Genomic DNA, 14901 nt, shown 5'->3' on the forward strand with positions numbered 1-14901 from the left:
GAAAATAATGGCAGGCATTTGAGCATCAGACTTCATAGCCTTCAGAAAATTTGTACTAATGCAAAACCTGTTGTTCTATTAACTTTCTAAGTTTACAAGACCAAATATTAAAGTGTGTCCTAAGTTTTTGCTCTCTGTCCCCCCATTATGGCAGGTGCATTTTTCAAGAAATGTAGTTTCAAGTGCATTTTCAAGGAATTGTGAGCTTCAAGGGAAGAGAAATTTACTGCTGCTCATGCTAAGTCTGTTTACAATGTGCAACAGTTTTTTTAGCTAGTTAGCAAATAGTATCACTATTGTGGTGCAGCCTTTTAAAGCTGTGTTAGTGGCACAGCAGGCAGCATGCTTGCATTTTAATGCAGAAGGCTGTGGGTTCTACTACCACAGCATGTTGATGGATTGTTAATACAGTTCTGTATTTTTAGGGGGTGGGTGCTGAAGCCCTGAATACGCCGTCTTTTGGGTGAGATGCCTAGTAACTATGAACCTGTTTTCAGTTTGCCATCCATGCAATATTACCAGTTTACCATTTTTTTAAGTAGGCAATTTATTCTTCAAGGGCAGCAGGCACTGAATTTGTAGATGAAACACTGAAATAAAGTTGTTTGCTAGCAGCAACCTTTTCATTAGTTACAGATCTCTTTAAGATGGAATTATTCAGATGACTTACTTCTGCAGGGATTGTGCATACTGACTGATATTGATGGATTGTAATGACAGAAGTCTGAGTGGCCCTTTATGGTTGAAATGTTCTCAATTGGGCGGTTTTGTCATTATTGGTTCATATGTTTTTTTTCTCTGTTTACTGGAAAAATGTGCAGAACTATACATTTAAAACACGTACTACCAAGTGGTGCTGTATTATACAAGGGATATAATTTAATTATTGAGTATTAAAATTTAATTATACAATCAGGAAGGTGAATCAAAGAACCTTTTCATGCTCCTAAAAATGTTCACAAGGGACCTATGCTTTGAAAACAGCCCAAAGGTAAACTTAATCCGCCACTGTACAGATGCATTTTCTTTGAATGTGGGTTTCAATGCTGTTTCAGTGAATGTGAGTTTCAAAGGCAGAGAAGTTGTAATGTTAAGTCAGTTTTCTTTGAGACTATATTGCTTTGTTTAGATTTAGCAAATGTCTGTTTAGCTTTAGCAAATGTCCATCAGTGTTTGTGCTATAAAATTTGAAATACAAATTTTAAATTAACTCCAAACATCTGTAATCATTGTAGAAGTAAAGCAGAAAAAAGTATGCACACTGAGAATTTTGAATATTGTTTATGGCAACTGGGGAGAATTAGCCAAACAATGGGACACTGAAATGGCTGCATGGTGGTGGAGGGGGGCTGATTGGGGGTTGATCCAAATGTAACGTATGTGTACCATCGCCGATAGGGGTCCGTCAAAAAAATTTCCTTTATAGAAGGGGTCCTCCAGCTTGCAAAGTTTTGGAACCACTGTAGATCATCATTCTAGTAATGCTGTCAAATGTTGCCTCCCTTTCACAAAACCACACTGGTCCATATCTATCAATTTCAACATAAACTTTGCCATTCTTTTAGCAATAATAGACAAAATCAGTTTATACTCATGATTTAGAATTAACATGGGGGTATATGAAGATGGATCAGATAGGTCTTTACCATCTTTAAATATTACAGCCACCACAGATTCTTTTTCCAGGATGTTGGTGCCTCCCCTCCTTTTAAAATACTGTTAAACAAAACCTTCCAGATCTTTATTACTTTCTTACCTCCTAACTTCCACCAAAATACCATCTTTTCCTGGGGACTTTCCTGTAGATTGGTTATACATCACCACTTTTATCTCATCTCCTTCATTTTCATTCTTCCTCAACAAGCGGGTTCAGATCTGACCCAGACACTTTTTATAGCTCATAGAGCACTGAAAGCTCTCAATTTCCTCTCCTACCTATAATGCATTAATCCCCTACCATACCTCAGATCACGTTTGCTGACTTTAGTGAATAAAAGAACTTTATCTATATCAGTACCTGGAGGCTCAAACAAAGGAACATCCTTTAGCATCTTCTGATCCTTCCAGAAGTTAGCTGGTAGGGAGTTGGAGGGAGAGAAGTCGAGGAAGAATGAAAATGGACAACACAGATGGAACGTTATGATAAATGTATAACTTCTTTATCTGATGTTGTCATTTTCATTCATTCCTCAGCAATTGGGACAGGGTCTCCAGCTACCTCAATCCCGGGAGGACTCTAAGAAAGGATGTTCCTGAGCACCACTGAGCTGAAGGCTGCTCTTCCCCTTGAGACCAGATCTAATTTGTAATGAGCAGTAAAAGGTACGAGGATTAGCCCAAGATGCAGCTGCATAAATATCTTCCAAGGAAGACTTGAATAGAAATACTGAAGAAGTTGCCATAGACCTTGTGGAATGAGCTTTTAGAGGTTTTGACAAAGACAAATCCAGTTTGTTGTAAACAAAAGAAATACAGTTTGTTAGCTATTTGGCTAAGGTCACCATGGAAAGTGGTTTGCTAATTTTGAGTCTGGAAAGGAGACAAATAATTGATCTGATGTCCTGAAAGCTTTTGACCTATGAAAATAAAAATGATAACTGTTTGTGGACATCTAACAGGTGCAGCACGTGCTTTCCTTTGTTTGAGAAATTTGGAAAGAAGACAGTTTGATATTGGATTCTGACACCACTTTAGGAAGGAAAGATGTGTTGGTTCCTAAGGATATCCTATTCATATGAAAAAACAAATGAGGCTTAGAAGATGGGACCTGAAGTTCTGAGACTCTTCTAGCAGAGGTAATGACCACTAAAAAGACAGTTTTCCAGGTTACAAATTTTAGTTCACATTTGGCCAATGGTTCAAAGGGGGGTTTGGTTCAAGGACTGTAACATTAAATTCAAATCCCATGGAGGAGTGAGACCTTTAAAGGGAGGTCTGAGAAGAAAAGTACCTCTTATAAAAACCTTACAAAGTTTGGAAGAGGCTAAAGATGAATTATTGATTCCTATGAGAAAATAAGAAATGGCAGCTAGTTGTAATTTAACATTTGATGAACGATCTCCCTCTTCAAAAACTGTAGCTAAGAACTACAGAACTTTAGGAATTGATGCAGAAAAAGAGTCAATATCTTTTTGCTGTGCCCAAAAAACAAACCTTTACCATTTGCATTGTAAAGTTTTCTACTGGAAGCTTTGTAGGATAAGCGAATGTGATGAACAGGAGAGGACACAGCCTAGACTGTCTAGCTACCAGCAGAACTGGAGAAACCATGAGGTCAACCTTAGCCTTAGAATGTCTGGGTGTACTGAATCTGTTGGGTGAGAGAGGAGGTCTAGAGTTGGATCCAGATTCCAAGGTTAGCAAAGGAGATGATACCAAAGAAAGGGAAACCAAATCTGATGAGGCCAATAAGGGGCAATGAGGATGACATGTTCTTCAACTGTGATGCTTTCTGAAGAAATCTGGGGATTAGAGGTACTGGGGGAAAGGTGTAGAGGAGACCAGGGGGTCCAATTGTGGAGAACAGCATCTCTTGGTGACTCCCTTGGTGAGGGGATCAGGGCAAAGAAACTGTTGCACTTGTTGTTAAGGGAAGATACAAAAAGATCGCAGCAAAGCTGGCCCCATCGACAGAAAATCTTGTCTGCCACTTTCATGTTGACAGACCACCGGTGAGGCATTAGAATGGACTTGTTCAGCTTGTCTCCTATCACTCTGGATTTCCCTGGGATGTGCATTGCTATCAAAAATCGACTGGATGAGATTGTCCACTGCCACACACTCAATGCTTCTCAACAAAGGAGTAGGATTAGTTCCTCCTTGCTTGTTGATGTACCAGACCACTGACAATATTGTCCACCTGAATCGCAATGATCCTGGAGGGGAGAGTGTCTTGAAAGGCCTGCAATGCTAGGAGGACAACTCTCATATTTAGGACACTGATATACATATTGTCCTCTTCAGGAGACCATGTGCCTCGGACTGTCTTTCCCAAGAAGTGTCCCCACCTGATTTGAGAAGCATTCATGGTCACTATAGCCTTGGGCTGAGGAAGAGTGACGGGGTGACCTTGAAGAACTTGACTGGAGTAAATCCACCAAAGGAGGTAATTTTTGCATTCCTGAGTTATATTGATCTGGATGGAGAATAGCCCACTGAGTTGCTAATGTCCACAGAAGGAATCTCATTTGATATCTTGCTAATGGAATTATGGCAGCAGATATTGACCCCAATGCTTGAAGGATCACTCGAGCCAAGAGAGAAGAATTTTGAATAATCTTTTTGACCTGGAATCATATCATTTGAAAACTTGGAAGAGAAGCTGTCAAGGAAGACGTGTGGAACAAAGCTCCTATGAATGGTAATATCTGAGTTGGTGTTAGTTGAAATTTGTTGTGATTGATTGTAATTCTAGGTTGAGAGTATAGTTGGAGTACATGATCTCATGCTTTGATCAACTAATGCCTGGCAGGAGTGGTTAGGAGCCAGTCATCTGAATAAGAAAACACTCAGAATCCTTGCAGTCTCAAGTGAGCTTCTACCACTGCCATGCATTTGGTGAACACCCTGGGGGCTGTGGTGAGACCAAAGGGCAGAGCTCTGAACTGGAAATGAGTGGCTCCCAGCTGGAAGGGTAAGTGCCTTCTAGATTTATCTGTTCATTTTCATATGATAGTATTCATCCTGAAGATCTGTTGAGCACATCACATCCAGGCGTCCTTGTACAAAAATGGCAGAATGGACTGAAATGTGACCATTCAGAACTTTGTGTGCTGAACTGATTTGTTAAGATTGCTGAGATCCAAAATTGGTCTCCAGTCCCCTGTTTTCTTTGGCACTAAAAAGAATATTGAGTACGTTTTTAACTCTTTTTGTTCTGGGGGACCTCTTGGATGACTCTTTTATTTTTTTTCTAAAAGCTTTTTTATTTCTAGTACTGCTGCTTTCCTGACTGGGTGGAACATCAGGAATTTTGCTTACTGTACAGGGAGGAGGAAGGAAACAATGAGTTATATAACCTCTGGAAATAATCCTCTGCACCTATGAATCTTTTGTGATCTGTAGCCAGGCTCTCTGGTGCAGGGAGAAATGATTCCCAACTGCCTCCAGAGATGGACAATAGGCCCACCTTTCAGGAGCGCTGGTTGGATATGTCAGAGAAGGTATCTTTAAGTTCAGTGGGCTGCCTCTGCTGTGTTGGTGGCGTCTTCCATTAGTGTTCCCCCCTGCCTCTGGGGGAACTATCTTCACATCGATCTTGTAAGGGACCACGGAACTTTTTGAACCACATTTTTCAACCACCCCATTAATTTCAAGAAAAGGTCCTTTGAGGGATTGAGAAACATAAGCCCACAGCAGACAGGGTTTTACCTTACTGCTTACACTTGGATAATGTGTCTTTAACCTTGGGGCCAAATAGTGAAGTTCCATTAAAAGGAGCATTGACGAAGGAAGTCTTGAAAAGTTGCATGAAATCACACAGGTGCATCCAGGCATGCCTCCTAATGGAAATGCCTGAACCTGCTGCCTCTGAGACAACTTCAGCTGCATGAGAAATGAGCCTCATGGACAAATTTGAAATGGACTTTATGGTAGCCAACTGTGAAGCAATAGAACTTTCAGCCTCAGAAGTAACAGCCCCTGAGAGGGATTTGGTGAATTCTATAATCAAATCCCTCTGATGTCTAGTAAAGTGCACCAAATAATTTTGCGATCGAACTGCAAAGGCCGCTGAAGCATACACAAGCTTCCAAAATCTGTTCATCACCCTAGACTTCTTGTTAGGAGGATGAGCAGAGAAACTTTGCTCCACAAGTTCCTTCTTTGTGGGTGCTGTTATGACCATAGCATCCACAGGTACTCCCTTACTCCAAAACTGCCTATCCTTGGGCAGTGCCAGAATCCTATCCAGTCTTTTAGGGATGGGCTCAATGGAGTCAGGTTCCTTCCACACCTGCCAAGAGATCAAATCAATGAACTCGCTGGTGGGCAGAGTCACCCAGGAAATAGCTGGGCCAGACCAAAAGGCTTCCAAGATGCAGATTCCTCTTGGGAAGGGTTGTCAGTAGACTAACCACCTCTTTGTATTAGGATCTCTAGATGTCTGCAAAGGAGACATCATCAGGTGGTGAGCCTGGGGACCCTTCCCCCTCATCAAAATCAATATCTTCCATGACAGACTCTCGAGGGGCATCTAAATGCCTTCTTTTACACTTTCTCTTCCTAAGGACTTCTTCAGCGGTGTCTTCCTGGTGTTTTAGGATCTCTAGGATGTCACAAAGGAGACATCATCAGGTGGTGATCCTGGGGACCCTCCCCCCTCATCAAAATCAATATGTTCCGTGACAGATTCTCGACGGGAGTCTAAGTGCCTTCTTTTACACTTTCTCTTCCTAGGGACTTCAGTAGCTTGTTCTAGAGAAGTATCACAAGAAATCAATATACCTTGAGGGGAATCCTGGAGACACTGAGCTGGCTGTCCTTGTGCAGTACGATGTTGAGGCTCTTGACATAAAGAGAAGTGGGTCTGGAAAGTGGAAGCAGAGGAAAGTAGATGCGTCTTTTCTCTTGGAGCAGAGAAAACTCTCTCCACTAACTCAGAGGCAGAATGCCTTGGGAGGAAGAAGCCAATGGCTCCAAGAAGTCGTGCTTCTGAACCACTGATTCCTTCCAACCTGAAGGCAAACCGCTCGAAGTAGTAGTCGGAACAGAGTGGTCAAGGGCCAATGTTCCAAGGGGCAGAGATGGCTCAGACAATCTTGGAGTAGACTTAACACCCCAGCACCAATGTTACAGCGCCGGGAGCCTTCCAACTCTGACACACTTGGAGCCAGTCCACTCGAAGACAGTATCAGAGTAGAAGATCAATGAACTTAGAATCCAATAAGGATGGATCTGGGATTCTCAGTTCTAACTGCTCCTAAACCGAAGGTCAGATCACAGAAGGAGCCAAAACTGGTTGAGTAGTACTTATGAAGGTCTCTGCACCTCATGGGGTAGGAGCCAGTAGAACCCCCATTTGTATTTGCATCAAGAAATTTCCTCATCATCCTATCCACATTTACTTCAGCCAAACTTCTAAAGGAACGAAAAGATAATGCAATGGATAAAGTCCTGGAGTGGCTATGTCTCTCCAGGAATGGGGATGGGATCCAGAAATTAATCATATTGGGTCCAAGGAAGCGTCTTTGGATCAGAGTGGGTCAGATTTGACTATGCAGATTTTGCTTCAGAAGCTGTGGGATCTGACTGTTTCACCTTTGGTTCCAATGAAGTTAGATCCAATAGTTCAGGTAGTTTTTGAGGTGGTTCTGCACCAGTAGCCGAGCTCAGAGCAGAAGATCCGGAAGGGTCCAAGGGACGCTTCCTTGCTTCTTTTTTTTTTCTTGGGGGGTTTGAACCCCTGGTGCTGCCTGAGAAAAAGTGGAAGGAAGCAAACCTTTCAAAATAAGCTTATTTTTCCTATCCACCAAGGCCCATGGATTAAGGGCTTACATGTATCAAAGGAAGGATTCAAGGACTATTGAACTAAAGTTCAATAGTCCGAATCCACAATCAGTGAACACACTAACGAAAAAGCTTTCACCAAAAAAGCGCTTTCGTTAAAGTACATAAAAAGCCCCCCTGCACCCCCCCCACTTTAATATTCTCACTCGGAGATAGCACTACAGTGAGGAAAAGGGAATATTCCCTTATCCGCACCATAGTACGATCTTCGCAACAGTCATTCCCCCACGACTCCCTCTAGCTGCAGGCATACTTCCACGAAAGTGTTTTTTCAGTAAAAAGCACTTTTGCGGAAGTATGCCCGGCTGTTTGTGCTTCAGTGAAAAGTTCCTTTGGGGATCAGTACCGATTCCCACAGGACATGCTCAAATCAGCTGGGCCTAGACAATAGATACATGAATCATGAGCACTTCACAATGGTACTTTGTGGCCACAGGCCTTGCAATTTTTAAATCCGGATGTTTTTTCAGTCATTGCAACAACATGTATCCAAAAGCTATACTCAAAAAAGAAAGGGAAATTTATAAACAAAAATAAAGCTAAGGAAACAATAAAGGGGAAAAAGTTACCACAATTCTGCTAGGGTATGACAAGAAAGAAAACCAAGAAAATACCAACGATGGTAATAAAACTTGCACTAGAAAGTGTATGAAGGGTGAGTTAGGTCTATTAAAGAATGAAGATAAAATAATAAAATATATTAAATCTGCTTTTTCTACTCACAAATACAACAAAGCTCAAGAGCTAACTGTGACCACGTCCATACATGAAGGTAACAAACAAGATCTGGGGTATGGTAGGGGATTAATGCATTATGAGTAGGAGAGAAGCTCGAGAGCTTTCAGTGTTCTGCAAGCTGTAAACAGAGGCAGGGTCGGATCCAAGGATCAGATAGGAACCCAAATCCTGAGGAATTAATGAAAATGACATCAGATCTGTTACTTGTTGAGTATTATCTACCGCTAACCTTGGTACATTTAAGTCTTCTATAAATATTTCCATTTGTGCTTTTTCTTTATTTCAAACAAAGGCAAAAAACCTTTGGTAAATCGAGTGAATAGAACGAAAAACAAGAGCCACTGGAACCACAGCAGTAGATATATGTAGTAAAATTTAAAATTTATTTAAACACAAATAGTCAGATGAAAAATAGCATTATTTTTCCAATTGGCTATTTGTGTTGTTTAAATAAATTTACAATTTTACTGCGTATATCTACTACAGTGGTTCCAGTGGCTCTTGCACTTCGCTTTTTCTTGATTTCCTCACTTCCCTGTTTTATACAAATTTTCATAAAATTTATGAAATATCTCTAATACCTCTACAAGATCTCTGGTTATTTTTCTTGCTATAGGCTCCTTACGTTTAGCAACAGCCCTTTCTACTTTCCATTGCTTAAGATGTACCAAAAGTTTTGTTCTCTGGGAGTTATCAAAAAACAGTGGCTTAACAGTAATCTTTCCAAACTCATGCATGTTATCCAGATACTCCCTTTATGACTCTGCAGTTGCAGATTCTCTTGTTCTGCAAGATTCCCCTTATTTTGTAATATGTTAACCTTTGTCAGTCCCTCTAAATATTTATTGTTACTTCTTAAACATATCTCTTTTTCTTCTAATTCTACCCTAGTTTTAAAATCCACATTCATGTTATCCCACTCCCTAGCTCTGGAGTACTTTCTAGCTTCCCTTACAACTCCTGGATAACTTCCACTATCCATTCCTTAAATTCCTCTGTTTTAACAGATAGGTGGGGAAGTGCCAGGGTCTCATTTTAACTTCGTTATCCTATGTTTTTAGTAATTATTGGGGCATCATCTGAAACAGTTATTGAATATGTATCAAAGTTGTCAATTAAATGTTCCAGTGAAATATAATTTATATCAAATCTAGCCCATTTATCGCACCTTGGGGGATAATATGTAAATTCTCTCAAACTTCCTGCCACTGCATTCATGTCTTTTATACCAAATATTCTCATATATATATATATATATATATATATATATATATATATATATATATATATCTTTTCAGAACTGTACCCTCTTTTGTTATATTTTCCATTCTAAGCCCTGGATACATCCTCATTGTTGCAAATCAAATTCCAGACCCACCTATAAGTAGTATTTCCTGCAGAAAGCTGATTATTTCTCCCAAAATGTTTTTAAGCTCCAAAACAGCAGTTTTAGGAGAAATATAAATACGTGCCAGTGTAATACTCATCTCTTGCCAGTAGCCTCATACCACTCTCTCTCTCTCTAGATATATATATATATATATATATATATATATATATATATATATATATATTGTTTACTATCATAAGTGTGAATTGCACTCGTACGAATTTTAGTTAGTCGAATTGGCAATGTAGCATAATTATGTCGAACATCCACAAATCGAATCTCAAAAGTATGACTGCTATAGTGAAGTCGTAGTAATGTATCTGACATTAAGTGTGCGACAAGAAAGGTTGTCGCACATTCATACATGCGGATAAACATACAACGTTAAAATCGTGAATTATAGCACATGTTGTGCATGATCTGGACATTACGTTTATCAAATAAATCACAACGCAGTCATCTTCACAGGTAAAGTATCAGAGATTAATATGAAGATGTGTATTGTGAATAGCATAGCGATATTATATATTGTATGTCTACATTCCACTTTGCGTGCATCTCATGTTATGTTTGATGACAGAGTGCTAACATAAGTACAGGTATCTCTAAGGGAATAAACACATTGTGTATCTTATTGTGTACTTGGGATTAAAAGAGCTAGTTACACTCAGTAAAGTATATAATGCTATGTACAGTTGTGATTAGAAGTAGTTGTGAATAGGGTATTACGCAAAATATATGTGTTTTGGCAGGTTAATGAGGAACAGCACAATATGTTATATCCTGGAAAATTGCGTTCAGTATATGGTACAGTCACATCTCAAAAGGGGAAACAAATGTTGGTAATTGACGGCTATATATATTATTTATAGAAGAAGGTTGGTGATAGGAAGTATTGGTGCTAACATGTTGTTAGCAGACAAATGTGAGCACTTCTGGATTGTACTATAGCACAGACGTGTAGTGTGCACTGGGGAATAATGATCGTTACTTTATATGGTATGTGGCACATGGGTTTTGTGTGGTTTCAATTACTTTGTTTTACATCACTAAGCAAAGGTAAAAGACATTGCAATGGTATGCAAAGCCGTACTATACTGATCGGTAATGAGTTCCTTTTACAATGTGTGAATAAAGACATACATATGTCTGAGAGGTTTTAACATTATCAATAACGTCGGCAAGTAGAACTTTCAAATTACAGGATTGTCGCAACTTATGTATGGATTTCACAAGGAATTACATTGTACACTGTTTTGATGTCGAAAAAAGCAGGTTTCGACAATTTCGACATTTTCGTAATTTGTAGTCGCTATTACGTGCATTCGCTGTGGTGAAATGCGATATTACAGTTCAGTTAATGCTGTATTCGAACGACTGCAATTCGCACTTATGATAGTAAACTATATATATATATATATATATATATATATATATATATATATATATATACATATATAAATCTTTTTCCCCTCTTCTATCACTAGTAAAGCTCCTCTAAAGTACTTTTCTTTTCTTTGTCCCTGATATTGTGCAAAATATTCACCATGAACTCCTTTCTTTATCAAAGTCCCAAGCTCAGTTCTTTCCAAATGAGTCTCCTGTAGCATTGTTATTTACACTCTGCATTTCTTGATATAATTAAGTATTCTTTCTTTTCTGTCTATACCTGTGAGACAATTCACATTTCAAGATAATGTGGAAAGTGCTGCCATTACAATAAGAAGTCATTATTCCCACCTATTATATATGGCAGCTTTTTTAAATGTCTAATCCTAGAATTTGTGATACATGCACCCATTAATGTTTGGCAGTTTAATCTTTTATAGTTTTTTTTTTCTTATCAATATCAGAACCTATTTCACATTTTATAAAATTTTTGGTTTTAATAAAAAAACTCAAAGCACACTCCAAGAACATCCCCATAGCTTTTTAATACAAACACCTGTAACTATGTATATCTTCAAATAATGAAGTTTAACCCTACTAATAGGAAAGTACAGTTGTGTAAACTTACTATAAATGTAGATGTTCGAGTGTATTCACTGTAGCAGTCATCACACTTGGGTTATCTGCCTGCAGGTAACCCTCAGTCAGCCCAAATACCAGAGTCTTAGTATTTCTGCATCGGATGCTGTCGCTTCTTCCATGACGTCAGGTCATCAGGGGTATAAAAACAGGCAGCCAATGCCATTACATCAGTTTTTCTTGCCTCAAATGTCAGGAGCCCCCAAATAGGGAGCTAGTATATGGTATGGAAACCACCAGAAGTAAAAAGTAAATACCAATACCATTAGGAATAGCCATAGAGAGGAGGGAGGGAAACCAGCACTGCAACAGTGAATATACTCGAACATCTACATTTATGGTAAGTGTACACAACTGTACGATGTTTTCATGTTTCACTGTTGCAGTCATCACACTTGGGTTGATTCCAAAGCTGAGGAAGGGTGGAGGCAGTCAAGAAGAGTAAGGGCTGGCTAGTAGGTCCTGCAAGACTGCTGTAGCAAATCCTGCCCTGGATTTGGACAAGACAGGCAAGTGGTAATGCTTGGTGAAGGTGTGTACAGAACTCCAGGTTGCAGCTTCCAGAATGTCCCTGGTAGGGACTTCCCTGAGAAATGCTGTAGAGTTAGAAGTAGCCCTAGTGGAATGTGTTCTGACCCCCTGAGGGGTTGGTTTTCCATGGTGCTTGTAGCAGAAATTGATGCAGTGTGCTATCCATTTGGAAATGGTTTGTTTAGAAATGGCCTTGCCCTCTGCCCCTACTGCAAAGCTGACTAGCAGCTGGTCAGATTTTCTGAAAGGCTTAATCCTATCAAGGTAGAACCTGAGCTGTCTGTGCACGTCCAAAGAGTGCAGGATCATTCCCCCTTTATTCTGAGAGTTAGGGAAGAAGGTTGGCAAATGGAAGGATTGGTTTAGGGCCACACTGGACACCACCTTAGGCATAAAGGACGGATTAGTCCTGAGGGTAACCCTGTCAGCATGGAAGATAATAAAGGGTTCCACAGCCATCAGTGCCTGTAGCTCAGACACTCTTCTAGCTGAAGTGATGGCTAGAAGCAAGGTTGTTTTCCAAGAGAGGAATTTTAACTCTGCTGAAGCAGCAGGTTTCCAGTACAAAGTTAAGGGCCCAAGCAGGGGTGGGTGCTCTCTTTAGGGGCCTTAAGTTGTTAGCCCCACTCAGAAACTGTTTGATGAGAGGGTGAGAAAATAGAGGTGGCTCAGTATTGTAATGAGCTGAAATGGCAGAAGCATAAATCTTAATGGAGGAGAAGGACAGGCCTCTGTGGAGTAGCTGTGCTAGGTAATACAGGATTAGAGGCAAGGAGGGCACAGCTGTGTCCTTTCCTTTAGACTGAATCGAAGAACAATATCTTTTCCACTTTTACGCATAGGATTTCCTCGTACTAGGCCTTCTGGCATCAAGAATGATGTCCAGCACCTGTTTACTTAGGGTTACTGGTGGAGTATTCAAGGAATAAGCCAGGCTGCAAGATTTAGGGTTTGTAATTGTGGATGCAAAATCGGTCCCTCCTGCTATGACAGCAGGGTAGGCGTCTGGTGTAGGTGCCAGGGTGGCACCGTTGTCAGGCTGCGCAGGAGTGGGTACCAGTGCTGGCGTGGCCAGTCTGGAGTAATCAGAATTGTCCTACCTTAAGTAATACTCGTGAGAGAAGGGGCAGAGGGGGAAAGGCATAGATTGAGAAGTTTTCCCCATTGAAAGGATAGGGCATCCACTTTCCAGGCCCTGCTGTGAGGGTTCCTAATGCAGAATTTGCTTAACTGGTGGTTGTGGGGGGAGGCAAAGACCTCTTGGCATCCCCCACCTCTGGATCAGGAGGTTGAAGGTGCTGGGCTCCAACTTCACTCATGTGGGTCTAGAAGATTTCTGCTTAAGTCAGCCAGTGAATTTTGTTTGTCTGGCAGGAACTGAGCTTGTAGATGGACTTGGTTGTCCAAAGCTGTGCTCCACAGAGTCATGGCTAACCTGCAGCGTGGGTAAGAATGGGTTCCCCCCTGCTTGTTTATGTACCACATAACTGTGGTGTTGTCTGTTTTTATCAGCAGTTGTCCTGGAAGGATTAGGTATCTGAAAGCTGTCAGAGCATTCTGTACAGCTAGCATCTCCTTTTGGTTGATGTGCAGGAGAATTTGGCTTGGGCTCCAGTGGCCCTGAATACATCTGCCAGCCATGTGGGGCCCCCATGCAAAGTCTGATGCATCTGTGGTCAGGGTTTGGGCGGCGTGGGGTAGAGTAAAATGCAGTCCCTTGCTCTGGTTGCATGCTTCTGCCCACCAAAGGAACTCTGCCCTCAAACAAGGTATGATAGGAATGACTGTTTCCAGGTCCTGAAAATGTTGGCACCAAAGTCTTTTTAAGTACCACTGAAGTTTCCTCATATGCAGTCTTGCATATGGAATTAGCAGAATACATGAGGCCATGAACCCTAGGGCTTGCAGTATTTTTCTTGCAGTTAGCTGGGGTTCTGGTGGCCATTTGCTTGAAGTAGTCTGCCAGATAGACTTGTTTTTCTCACGTGAGAAATGCCATCTGAGAAGTTGTGTCCAAGCTTGCTCTCAGGAATACAATCTTTTGACTGGGCACCAGTTGTGATTTCTTTTCATTGATGGTGTACCCCAAAGAAGTGAGAAGGCTTTTTACAAATGCCAGGTGCTGAAGCAGCAATTCCTGGCTGCCTGCCTGAATCAGGCAGTTGTCCAAGTATGGGTAAATTTGGATATTTCTCTGCCTGCAGTATGCAATGGCTGGAGCCAGGCATTTTGTGAATACCCTGGGCGCAGTAGATAAGCCAAAGGGAAGTGCAGAGAATTGATAATGCATACATTTTGCCCTGAAACATAGATATTTCCTGCATGACTCCCTGATGGGGATGTGCAGATAAGCTTCTTTTAAGTCTAGGGTGACTAACCAGGCATCCTTGGCTAGCATAGGGAGAAGCTGTTGCAGGGTAGATATCTTGAATTTTGGGACCACCAGGAAGGTGTTGAGAATTGAAAGATCCAGGATTGGGTGCCAAGAGCCCTCTTTCCTGGGTACCAGGATTAGTCTGGAGTAAAAACCCTGACCCTTTTGTTTTACTGGAACTGGCTGAATAGCTCTGATGTTGAGCAGGGAAAGAACTTGGTTTTGAGCCTCTGCCTACTGGTTTGGAGGAAGGTCTGGAAACCCGCTTGGAGTTGGCAGTAAATGGAAATAAAATTTGTACCCCTGGGATATAATGTTGAGGACCCATCATTCC

The 14901-nt window shown here is 40.9% G+C and overlaps 1 protein-coding gene across 1 annotated transcript in view; it reads right to left on the reverse strand.

The window, feature by feature from the left end:
* The window catches only part of RXYLT1 (ribitol xylosyltransferase 1), an 899852-nt gene that overhangs the window by 591169 nt on the left and 293782 nt on the right, over positions 1 to 14901 (reverse strand). The gene's annotated exons all lie outside the window — the stretch shown is intronic.

The sequence above is a fragment of the Protopterus annectens genome, chromosome 11.part0, assembly GCF_019279795.1.
Source record: "Protopterus annectens isolate FY-2018-M chromosome 11.part0, PAN1.0, whole genome shotgun sequence".
NCBI classification, from domain to species: Eukaryota; Metazoa; Chordata; order Ceratodontiformes; family Protopteridae; genus Protopterus; species Protopterus annectens.